The 13,081-nt window shown below is 40.8% G+C and overlaps 1 pseudogene; it reads left to right on the top strand.

Moving 5' to 3' along the window:
* The first annotated feature begins 11,507 nt into the window (after window positions 1-11,507).
* LOC130704801 (small nucleolar RNA SNORA40) lies at window positions 11,508-11,599 on the top strand (annotated as a pseudogene).
* The last annotated feature ends 1,482 nt before the right edge of the window (window positions 11,600-13,081 follow it).

The following is a 13,081-nucleotide window of genomic DNA, read 5'->3' as shown; positions in this document are numbered from 1 at the left end:
TCCCTATCAATTAAAAATGAAAAGTCTTTCCTCATTCCATCTTAAAGGCTAACTCAGCTGGTAAGTAGACCTCTCACATCTTTTTGGAGCCCAGGATAAGAACTGATACTAAACCCTGGTCTTTTAGGTCCAGGGAATAAAGAATAACAAGATACTCCCCACAAAGAACACCATTCTTAGGTCAGCTCCAGGTAGGCCTTGTAAGATCTAGTCAATGTCCAAGTGAAATAGATGTGAGATAAAGGCAAGAACTCCTATTTTATCAGTCCAGGACCAGCCAAGAGACAAACTATACCAACAGAGAGGATTTAATATAAAGAATACAAAGAATTACTTACTAGGTACGGAATTACTGAAGATGCACAAAGGAAATACTAAGTTATCATGGAAATAGGACAGTTACCACCTGTGGGGCTGGGGAACAAAAGGAAGAGATGGGAATTATTAAAACCAGATGCTTCGAGAAAGCCCCAATGGATCCTTCACTCAGATGTCTGAGGCGGGAGCACTGCTGTGATGGTGCTGGGCCTCAGGCCTTGGAGGGTGGGCCCTGCGGAGGGCAGACTCATACCTTCCACAGGCAGGTGGCAGCTGGCAGGTGCTGGACTATCTAAGGCCAGTGGAGGGGCCTCCAGTGTTGGCCCAGACATCTAAGAATGAGATGCTGCCGGCCGAGACAGTGTCTCTGACGGGCTACCCTGAGACTCTTCTGCAAGTTTTGGAAACACTGCAGAGTGGTAGCAAGTGCTCTTACTGGAACCAACTGTCACAGTGTGCGTGAAGAAGTGTTGCTGGCTGATACGGAAGGGAACAGCCAGCAAAACTGGCCTCAGAGGTAGCAGGAAGGAAAAGAAACTCTCTCCTCCTCCAGGCTTACAGTCTCCCTATAGCATTCCCTACAGGCAGAGCCTAACAGAGAGCTAGTAGCAACAGAGAAATAAATGTGTTTGGCAGAGATCCAGCAGAGTATAGAAGTAGAGGCATGGGTTTGATGCTGAGAGACAATAGCTTGATAATGAGAGACAATAGCTTTATACCTTAAAAAACTATTGAACAGGAGTGGAATTTGGAGTGGAATTCTTATGATGGATCTTACACTTGACTTTGTAGTTCTCCACTCACCACCAGCACCACCACCCTCTCCCCACCCCTCAGCTCCTCTACTAAGAACACTTATTAGTAAAACTTGAGTCGAGATTTTTTCTTTCTAACTTTGATGCATTATTACATCAGAACCAGAGGGCAATCGACTAGAAAAGGTCTCTTCTAGAGATTACCTAGATGACGTTTACTTCAGAGAGTTGTTTAGCTTTTTGAGGAAAAAATTTAAGTCTATTTTTATTTAAAAAGGAAAAGCAAACCCTACTTGAGAAACAATTTACCATGGAGGTCTTATTCATGAGCAGAGGCAGGAGGCAGCAGTAAAACGGCCCTCGTCATGCTCTAGAATGTGAAATACCTGCTCAGAGAGGTACTTCCTGCCATCCTTCCTGAGTGTGGGACAGAGCCTTCAAAGTAATGGTTTCCCTTTCAAAATCTCTAGGCTTCTCTACTGGCCTTCTTGTCAGTTCTGAGTTGATTTAGATAACAGAATGAGAAAGCCCACTTGTTTGTCTTACTTTTTAAGTTTTATTTTTTAAACTGTGAAACCCAACCCTTTACAAAGATTTTTCTTCTGAAGTGCAGAGTGGCCTGCAGGTGTCTCCTAATAGGAAAGCAGGACACCAGTTGGGTTTTTCAGGTGTTAGGGACTTTAGCTGCTGAAAATGAATATCTGATTCGTGTAAAGAATGATCAATCCGCTGCCACTTGGTTTACAGAGAAGCTCGAAAATCCCTGGAGGTTGGCTTCGGTAACAGCCTCTCACAGTAGAAAACACGAAGGCAGTACCCAGTGGTATTATTTTCCAGTGTTTCTCCTAGAGAAATTAGTTTGCCATCTGGCAACAGGAGAGATGTGCAAGTATTCCTAGAAGTAACAATCTACCTGTGTGCTGGCGCTTCCACACTGGAGGAGGCCCCTTTGGGAAGGGCCGGTATCAGTTTCTATCCTACAAGCCTCCCAGCGGGGGTTCCGCAATGGAACAGCGAAAGAATTACTTAGGTCTCAGTCTACACCCTGAACTCACTTTTGAACCAAATTCCTAACAGGAAAGTGACAACAGGTGTTGTAAATGATGCTTCATTCAGTAAACTAATTGAAACAGAACACTGGGCATGACTTATTTGCATGAGAAAGATAACCGGGCATGGAAAATTTTGATCTGAGAATATTTGCAAAGCGGGTAAGTAACATCACAAAAACAATGAGGCCAGGCCTCTGGTAACACAATATGAGCACTGTTTCATTTACTTTGGGATGCAGGAGGGTGAGAGATTGTTTGTTTCAGTTCCCATAAAACTCAATTTCCTCCATAGTAGAGTTGGTCCCAATTGCATATTCATTCTTGCATAGATACTGGGCTCTCCCTAAAGTCTGAAGATTTCAGGTTACCAGTCATCCCCAAGAATAAACATGGGACAAAGCTGTAGGTTCTTGCATTGAAACAGGGGTCCTCTGCATTTCTGTGGTCTGGTAAAGCACCTGGAGAAATCACAAAACCCCTCAAGTCTTAGGTGCTATACAAGGATGGTGCAAGATCATCCAGCCTTAATATTCAAAGAGCCACCTGAGGATGCCTCACATGGCCACAACCAGACAGAGGGAAGCTTGGTGAGACTCTCCCGGGGGTACAGGGTGGCTTGAATTCTGTTAACAACCTGGACAGAGCCAGCCAGACCAATACAGTCACAGCAATAGGAGGTCCTGAGAGCCTATCTTAGACCAAATGCATTAATAAACGAAGAGATCTGTAAGGAACCTTCCCACCAACATTAACCACACCAAAAGCGAGCCAAACCCAGCCTTCTCATAATTGGTTCTTGTTCCGATACTAGAGTGAGAAGAGCCATTTGCTATGGCCAACGGTTACTATCACTCTCCTCTGTAGAAAGCCACTGTCTTCTAAGAGCTTACTAAGGGTCTCCACTAAAGAACAAAAAAACATGGGTAAGACTGGTTTCCTCTCAAGTTATGACTCAACTTTGGTCACCACACTTCCACTTGGGCCTATTAACATTCCGTGGCCAGAATGTCACTCTTCTTAATCGGCTGCTCTAGCAAACAACAGCCCTGCTGCCTTGCAGTCATATAGAAAGCCACAAGAATATTTCCTTTTGACTCTCTTCTCTCCGCATCAGACCCACAAGTCAAGCTAATGCTGAGATCTATCTTCTCACAATCTACTAGAAAGTGGCCTGCCCCGACTTGCTTATCCTGCTAAAATGAGAAGCAAGAAATAAACAACTTCATGTGAATTACAAATAGAGGGCACTGGTTATTGAGCCTGCCCATACCATAGCATGATGGAAATGCAAGAAAGCATTCTGCTCCATCTTGGCCTGAGTCGGAAGCCATACCCCTTGTGAGACAGGGCCTTCCCCTCAGTGTCAGGGCAAGCAACGTGGACCCACGCAGAAGCCAGGATCCCCACGAACACTCACGGACCCCTGGACTTGGTGGGAGGGTCGGAGAAAACAAAAGCTATTGTTTTCTTTTCTCCATCTATCCTGGAGATCAGAAAACAGTAGCTGGTTCTGAAGGTTCACTCTTTATACGTGATCTCTGTGCTTAAGTGCACATTAAAAATTTCTTGGTGTTCCTTGGCTTTGAGGTTTTATTATCATTACTGTTGTTAATATTATTTATAATTTTAGTAATATTAAAATAATAGCTAAGATTTATTGTGCCAAGTACTATGATAAACATTTAAATATTTTATTATATCTCCTTTGAACCTCACAGCTACTGGTTGAATTAGATGCTAAGATCATCCCCAATTAAAAATTAGGAGGCTGAGGCCAGAAGAGGTGAACTCTTTGGAAACCAGGCTGCTAAAGAATGGCAAAACCTGGGTTCAGTTCTAGGCCCGGCGCCCCCAGAGCCCATTCTACTATCCACTTCAGGTCAGTACCTCCCCTGCCCACCCCTTAAAAACACTGAATTGTTTATATCCTCAGCAAACCCAAATGCTTAGCTCCAAGAGCCAAACAAAAATAACTGTTACAAATACCAATGTTTGATTTCTCTGATGGGGCCTCTCAGGGTTATTAAATTTAATCCCTTGTCCCTTTGATCCAGTAGCTTCTTTGCCCCCTTGGGAAGCATTCCTCTAACTCCTTCCCCCATTTCTTCACACGCCCTCATCTCCACCTATCCTCACCCAGGTTGTCTGAATTCTACTCAGCCTTAAAGATGTAACTCAACTTCCGCCTCTCCCAAAAGGCTTCTCCAACTACTTATAGCTCCCACCTCTGAACTCCTATAAAACTTAATATTTATACTACTTACTTGGTATTTATGTTTTATTTTTTATAGTTAGTTCTATTTGAGAATAATCCATCTTCAGGCTGAATTCACTATGGCCCACTTTTTCATTGATGATTTGTAATCTTTGAAGGCAAGCATTCTATACTAAAAGACTGTAATATCTCCAAACCCAGCAAGCTCAGGCACTCAATAAATAACCAGTGAGAGCTGCGTTAGAAAGCCTATCTCGGCCTGGGATTTGAAACAGGCTGGGCTGGTAGGGAAAGAAGCTAGCCTGTCTTCCTGGAGCTCTGGTGAATACGGTGGAATACAATACAAGAATAGCCTCAGGAGTCTCTTCAGGGGCAGAGAACAATCCTCTGACCCCCTAATTCCTGGCTGCCCATGTCCCAGCGTCTCTCACATTATCCAATCAAACTTCTAAATTTTGAACTAAAAGTATGTAGAGTGTCAGACCCTGAAAAACAACACCAACTTTTACTTACCGGTTTCACTTACCTTCACACCTGTGGTTTGGAAGGTGTCAAATTTCCTCTGAAGGCTTTCTGCAAAGCTTTATCCCCCTCCTTTTTCCACCCTGCCAGTCATCCCTGTCAACAGTGACAATATCCTTGTCAAACAGAAGTCACTCAAGCTATCAGCTTTCATGAGCATTTGAGTTGGGATAATCCCTGCTTCCTACAAAACTGTTTTCCTTCTAGGAATGGCTAGTTCCTTTTTCTTTAAGGTTTCTGAAACTTCTCTAACTAAAGCCTCCTGCCCGGATGATTTCTCACAGTTTTCTGAAGATTTTCTTCAGCTAAAAAGATTTGCTAAAGCTTGGTTTTCTCCAGTTCGTACGATGAAAAAGTTCAGCATATTACTTTTTTTTTCAGACTATACACGGCACCCCTGAGAGTTTCATGTGCCCTAGAAAGGGGTATCTCCCCTGGGATAACTGTTCAAATTACTTTTTGTTTTCAGTAAGATCTGCTTCTTTATCCCTTCCATTTCCTATCTAGAGCCCATTCTTTGATGACCTGAGCTGAGTGAAAAAACTTTTGCCAACCCCAGAATCCTGTCATCTATTTTAAATACACTAACTTAGAGGAAAGCCATAGACAGTACAGTAAATGTAACTATGCAAAAGAGCTCCCATTCACCCAGCTTGTGTGAGTGCTGATTTGGGCGGTGAGTAAACCAATACTTAAACATCCAAACCTGTCTTACATCTGCCCCCCATGACCATTTCTCCCTTTTCAATGCACCAATTCTTAGTGCTCAAACTCAACATTTTAGAGTTGGGAAGGGACACGTAGCTCTTCATCTTCCCATGAAGTTGAGTTGAGCCCCATGTTTACTGAGAATGAGCCAAAACCACAGAATTATCTGTACATGAAGAGAAAGCACTAGGTAAGAAGAGACAGAAATGATACCCCACAGGTGACTTAGGACAATCCAATGAAGCTCTAAAAGCAGGTCTCTCTTCTCTTGGGGGTTTGGTCTTCACCCGACTAAAATTAATGCAAAAGAACCAGGTGACTGGAGTAACTAGATGTGGGGACCAATGTATCTTCATTGACCAAGTGCCTCTGGGATGTTCATGGTAAGATAGAAGGACAGTAATTCATTTTAAAGCAAACAATTAGAAATAGTGCCTTTCTTTCTTATCTTCTGATTTCCCTGAAATCAGCTAAAGGCAAAGCAGAAGCTCTAAAACTCTGATTTCCTTTCTAAAGCACAGAACAATCACTCCCAAGAATCAGAAGATGCACAGTCAAGTCCGGCATCAACAAGATACCAGCAATGCAGCCTTGGGCAAATTATTTAACCTCCCCCAATATTTGTTTTCTCAAATGTAAAAAACAGAATTTCGCCTCAATTATCCCACAAGGATGTTGTGAAAATTGACTGAATTAACATATAAAAGTACGTTATAAACTTTAAAGGTTTAGTTGTATATAAACTCAACATAATACAATCATTCTATTTTTATTTTCCCATTAATAAGTCTTGATTTCCTGCCATTTCTCAAATCCACTCTTTTAATGTACCAGTGGTTCTTTTCTGGAATATTGAAAAATTTCTTTTGTAGTTTGAACTCCATTTCTAATCCTCCGCAAAATAAAATTGAGCAAAAACCCCCGTTTTCCTATTTCTGGATAAATATTCAGGCATTCTGCTCTTTAAATTTTTAAAAAATAACTAAAAGAGTTGGTTTTCCTGTGAGAATTTTTTAAAGCACATAAATTTTAAAAATTACTTTTATAACAAAATTTGGTCATGCTATTGTTTTGAAGTACATCAAAAGAACAGTTGTATTTTGCTTAGAGTGCTCTTTTGAGAACTCTACTTAAATTTCAATATATTTGTATTTATTTATTTAAATAAGAAAGAACACAAATGTCAGCAAAAAGAAGAAAACATCTCAAAATTCTTTCGGTATATATTATAGCAAAATTTTTTTGTCTTTTTTAAAATTGAGGTATAGTTGATGTATGATATATGTTTCAGGTGTACAAGATAGTGACTCACAATTTTTAAAGGTTATATGCCATTTATAGTTATTATAAACTATTGGCTATAATCCCTGTGTTGTACAATATATCCTTGTAGCTTATTTATTTTATACATAGTAGTTTGTTCGCTATATCTGTGAATTTGTGTCTTTTTTCGTATATTCATTAGCTTGTTTTATTTTTTAGATTCCACATATAAGTGGTATCATAAAGTATTTGTCTTTCTCTGTCTGACTGATTTCACTCAGCATAATACCCTCCAAGTCCATCCATGTTGTTGCAAATGGCAGAACTTCATTCTTTTTTTTATGTCTGAGTAGTAGTCTCTCAAGAATTTTAAAAAATATTCTGGGCCCACAAGAAAAAGATTGAAATCTCTTTCAACCTGACTCTGAGAATAAAAGAGCTCTCAATAACAATTCATATTACACTGTTACAACATCAACACCTGCAGATCTCAAGAAGCATTATAGATGCTGTTACCTCAATCATTGCTTCTGTGTTTTATATACATTTTTAGAGCTAAAAAATTTTGACCTAAGTATTTTGCAAAAGCCATCCTACTATCATGTTTAAAAGCGCAAAATAAATGAAAAAATGATGGTGCTTTGGCTAGAAGAGGGAGAGGGATGTGAACTTAAAAAAGCAAAACTGGAGGCAGCAGAACCCTGACTAGAAGCCATTACTCTCATTTGGTGACATCTGAAATACATAACTTTTACACTGCATTTTTCCCACCTTTTACTTGTATATCAGTTTAGTAGAGTAGCCATTCTTGAATCAGCAAGAATAGCACATTACCTTCTTAAACATCACTAATTATCCTCCAAAAATATTTAATTAAATGATTAGGACTAATGAGACTCTCCTAATGCTGAAATGAACAATTTATAAGACTCAATCATTTAATTTTATAAAAAGAAAAAAATCCAGACAATGTAACCAAAGGATCAACTTCTTCCTGAACTGTTTAACTGATGATTTGGGCATTATATAGACACAGTTCCATTTAGAACTGACCCTGGGATAAAACCAGAAATCAACTCTAGCGTTAATACTTGTTGACAATGATGATTCATTGTTCGTTAGTTGATGCTAAACTTTTTAAGGGGTGGAGGCATTATTAACCAGATCCTTAAAGAACTCACAAAGAGAAAGCCACGGAGCAGGCAAAAGCTTCAGAAAGTGAGATGAGCTGTGGTGCAGTTATAATTTAGGGTAAAAGCTAAGGGTTTTAAAATACCAAGCAAAACATTTTTTTGTAAATGGAATTGTCATTTCAAATGTAAAAGTGTTGGCCTTTAATTAGGGAAGTAAATCTGTTTGAATAGATGATAATTTTAATGACAATGTGTTGCTTGCTGAGCCAACTACCCATGCTAGATATATAGAAATATCGATTCATTTTCTTACGATCGGACCACACTTAACTACAGTTGCTCTGTTGTGGGTAGAGAAAAGTGGGGAATTTTCATAAAACATAAATCAACAGGTGAAAACCATGTTTCCTTTTGTGACGCAAGGAAGAAGCTACGCGTAAAGAATGGTAAGAGATGAGAACTACTTCAGCAGGGAAGCAATGACTTAGACCCTGAACATATGCACTGGTTGTGCAAATGAGACTTCACCTCTCATGGCTTTCATGTATCTTGACCCAAAAAAAGAGAGGTCAATGATCCAAAGCTCTTTTTTAAAAGTAAAAATAAACAGGTGAAGTACACCTCTTTTTTTTTTTTTTAAACATCTTTATTGGAGTATAATTGCGTTACAATGGTGTGTTATAGTTTCTGCTTTATAACAAAGTGAATCAGTTATACATATACACATATCCCCATATCTCCTCCTTCTTGTGTCTCCCTCCCACCCTCCCTACCCCACCCCTCTAGGTGGTCACAAAGCACCGAGCTGATCTCTTTGTGCTATGCGGCTGCTTCCCACTAGCTACCTATTTTACATTTGGTAGTGTATATATGTCCATGCCACTCTCTCACTTTCTCCCAGCTTACCCTTCCCCCTCCCCATATCCTCAAGTCCATTCTCTAGTAGGTCTGTGTCCTTATTCCCATCTTGCCCCTAGGTTCTTCATGACTTTTTTTTTTTTTAGATTCCATATATATGTGTTAGCATACGGTATTTGTTTTTCTCTTTCTGACTTACTTCACTCCGTATGACAGACTCTAGGTCTATCTACCTCACTACAAATAATTCAATTTTGTTTATTTTTATGGCTGAGTAATATTCCATTGTATATACATGCCACATCTTCTTTATCCATTCATATGTTGATGGACACTTGGGTTGCTTCCATGTTCTGGCTATGGTAAATAGAGCTGCAATGAACATTTTGGTACATGACTCTTTAGAATTATGGTTTTCTCAGGGTATATGCCCAGTAGTGGGATTGCTGGGTCATATGGTAGTTCTATTTTTAGTTTTTTAAGGAACCTCCATACTGTTCTCCATAGTGGCTGTATCAATTTACATTCCCACAAACAGTGCAAGAGGGTTCCCTTTTCTCCACACCCTCTCTAGCATTTATTGTTTGTAGATTTTTTAATGATGGCCATTCTGACCAGTGTGAGATGATATCTCATTGTAGTTTTGATTTGCATTTCTCTAATGATTAATGATGTTGAGCATTCTTTCATGTGTTTGTTGGCAATCTGTATATCTTCTTTGGAGAAATGTCTATTTAGGTCTTCTGCCCATTTTTGGATTGGGTTGTTTGTTTTTTTGATATTGAGCTGCTTGTAAATTTTGGAGATTAATCCTCTGTCAGTTGCTTCATTTGCAAATATTTTCTCCCATTCTGAGAGTTGTCTTTTTGTCTTGTTTATGGTTTCCTTTGCTGTGCAAAAGCTTTTAAGTTTCATTAGGTCCCATTTGTTCATTTTTGTTTTTATTTCCATTCTTCTAGGAGGTGGGTCAGAAAGGATCTTGCTGTGATTTATGTCATAGAGTGTTCTGCCTATGTTTTCCTCTAAGAGTTATGATAGTGTCTGGCCTTACATTTAGGTCTTTAATCCATTTTGAGTTTATTTTTGTGCATGGTGTTAGGGAGTGTTCTAATTTCATTCTTTTATATGTAGCTGTCCAGTTTTCCCAACACCACTTATTGAAGAGGCTATCTTTTCTCCACTGTATATTCTTCCCTCCTTTATCAAAGATAAGGTGACCATATGTGTGTGGTTTTATCTCTGGGCTTTCTATCCTGTTCCATTGATCTATATTTCTCTTTCTGTGCCAGTACTATACTGTCTTGATTACTGTAGCCTTGTAGTATAGTCTGAAGTTAGGGAACCTGCTTCCTCCAGCTCCATTTTTCTTTCTCAAGATTGTTTTGGCTAATCGGGGTCTTTTGTGTTTCCATACAAATTGTGAAATTTTTTGTTCTAGTTCTGTGAAAAATGCCAGTAGTAGTTTGATAGGGATTGCACTGAATCTGTAGATTGCTTTGGGAAGTATAGTCATTTTCACAATGTTGATTCTTCCAATCCAAGAACATGGTATATCTCTCCATCTATTTGTATCATCTTTAATTTCTTTCATCAGTGTCTTATAATTTTCTGCATACAGGTCTTTTGTCTCCTTAGGTAGGTTTATTCCTAGATATTTTATTCTTTTTGTTGCAATGGTAAGTGGGAGTGTTTTCTTAATTTCACTTCCAGATTTTTCATCATTAGTGTATAGGAATGCAAGAGATTTCTGTGCATTAATTTTGTATCCTGCTACTTTACCAAATTCATTGATTAGCTCTAGTAGTTTTCTGGTGGCATCTTTAGGATTCTCTATGTATAGTATCATGTCATCTGCAAACAGTGACAGCTTTACTTCTTCTTTTCCAATTTAGATTCCTTTTATTTCTTTTTCTTCTCTGATTGCTGTGGCTAAAACTTCCAAAATTATGTTGAATAATAGTGGTGAGAGTGAGCAACCTTGTCTTGTTCCTGATCTTAGTGGAAATGGTTTCAGTTTTTCACCACTGAGGACGATGTTGGCTGTGGGTTTGTCATATATGGCCTTTATTATGTTGAGGAAAGTTCCCTCTATGCCTACTTTCTGGAGGGTTCTTACCATAAATGGGTGTTGAATTTTATTGAAAGCTTTCTCTGCATCTATTGAGATGATCATACGGCTTTTCTCCTTCAATTTGTTAATATGGTTTGGCATAGGGTGTCCAGCACTGTAGCTTGCTGGTCATTGAGTGGAGCTGGGTCTTAGCATTGAAATGGAGATCTCTGGGAGATTTTCACCATTGGATATTATGTGGAGCTGGGAGGTCTCTGGTGGACCAGTGTCCTGAACTTGGCTCTCCCACCTCACAGGCACAGCCTGACGCCCGGCTGGAGCACCAAGAGCCTGTCATCCACACGGCTCAGAATAAAAGGGAGAAAAAGAAAGAAAGAAGAAGATAAAATAAAATAAAATAAAATAGTTATTAAAATAAAAAATAATTATTAAAAAAAAAGAAAGAAGAGAGCAACCAAACCAAAAAACAAATCCACCAATGATAACAAGTGCTAAAAACTATACTAAAAAAAAAACGGACAGACAGAACCCTAGTACAAATGGTGAAAGCAAAGCTATACAGACAAAATCACACACAGAAGCGTACACAAACACACTCACAAAAAGAGGAAAAGAACTTATAGACAGGTGCAAAAATAAATCCTCTTTTGCAACCCAGAACTCATTGTTCAGTATGAGTTTTGATACAGATAAGAAGGAACATGATACCTAAAAGAGAGTCAAGTGATGGGGGTGTATTGATAAACATAAAGATTGCTTCCAGGACTATAGGGCTGATAATTTCTCTCATATCTTAAGCTTTTAAATTATCAGCTGTATTGATTTAGTACTCTAATTTTAATGTTGACATGAAACAAAGATGGCTTCTTTTTTTAGGCTTTTATCTTGAACACAGTGTCTGGATAATTTAAAAAGGTATTGGCATATCCCAATGATCTGTACTGTTCTAGGGTGTGATGGCTTAGGAGTGAATATGATTTGAACCTAATACATTTTTAGAGGGTGTCAAATTCAGAACCAGGCAGATCCATCGCCTGACCCTAAACATGGTCCTAAAGTAAATCGCTTGAGGAAATTGGATCCCAAAGATTACAGGTGGGGAATTTTGAAGTGTGTCCATATTTCATTGGAGATCAAAGAAGCCTAACTAAAAGAATTGTGGGCTGACAAAAAAAAAAAAAAAAGAGGAAAAGGGAAAAAAATATATATATCGTTGCTCCCAAAGTCCACCTCCTCAATTTGGGATGATTCGTTGTCTATTCAGGTATTCCACAGAGGCAGGTACATCAAGTTGGTTGTGGAGCTTTAATCCGCTGCTCCTGAGGCTGCTGGGAGAAATTTCCGTTTCTCTTCTTTGTTCGCACAGCTCCCGAGGTTCAGCTTTGGATTTGGACCCACCTCTGCGTTTAGGTCGCGTGAGGACGTCTGTTCTTCGCTCAGACAGGACGGGGTTAAAGGAGCAGCTGCTTCGGGGGCCCTGGCTCACTCAGGCTGGGGGGAAGGAGGGGTACAGAGGAGGCAGGGCGAGCCTGCGGCATCAGAGGCCGGCGTGATGTTGCAGCAGCCTGAGGCACGCCGTGCGTTCTCCCGGCGAAGTTGTCCCTGGATCACGGGACCCTGGCAGTGGCGGGCTGCACCGGCTCCCGGGAGGGGCGGTGTGGAGAGTGACCTGTGCTCGCACACAGGCTTCTTGGTGGCGGCAGCAGCAGGCTTAGTGTCTCATGCCCGTCTCTGGGGTCCGTGCTGATAACCGCAGCTCGCACCCGCCTCTGGGGTCCGCGCTGTTAGCTGCGGCTCGCGCCCATCTCTGGAGGTCCTTTAAGCAGCGCTCTTAATCCCCTCTCCTCGCGCACCAGGAAGCAAAGAAGTAAGAAAAAGTCTCTCGCCTCTTCGGCAGCTCCAGACCTTTTCCCGGACTCCCTGCCGGCTAGCCGTGGCACACTAGCCCCCTTCAGGCTGTGTTCACGCCGCCAACCCCAGTCCTCTCCCTGCAATCCGACCGAAGCCGGAGCCTCAGCTCCCAGCCCCGCCCGCCCTGGCGGCTGAGCAGACAAGCCTCTCGGGCTGGTGAGTGCTGCTCGGCACCGATTCTCTGTGCGGGAACCTCTCCGCTTTGCCCTCCGCACCCCTGTTGCTACGCCCTCCTCCGCGGCCCCGAAGCTTCCCCCTCCGCCACCCGCAGTCTC

This window comes from Balaenoptera acutorostrata, chromosome 14, assembly GCF_949987535.1.
Source record: "Balaenoptera acutorostrata chromosome 14, mBalAcu1.1, whole genome shotgun sequence".
Classification (NCBI taxonomy): Eukaryota; Metazoa; Chordata; class Mammalia; order Artiodactyla; family Balaenopteridae; genus Balaenoptera; species Balaenoptera acutorostrata.
Note: the sequence above shows the minus strand (reverse complement) of the source record. Positions and strands in the feature narration are given on the sequence as shown.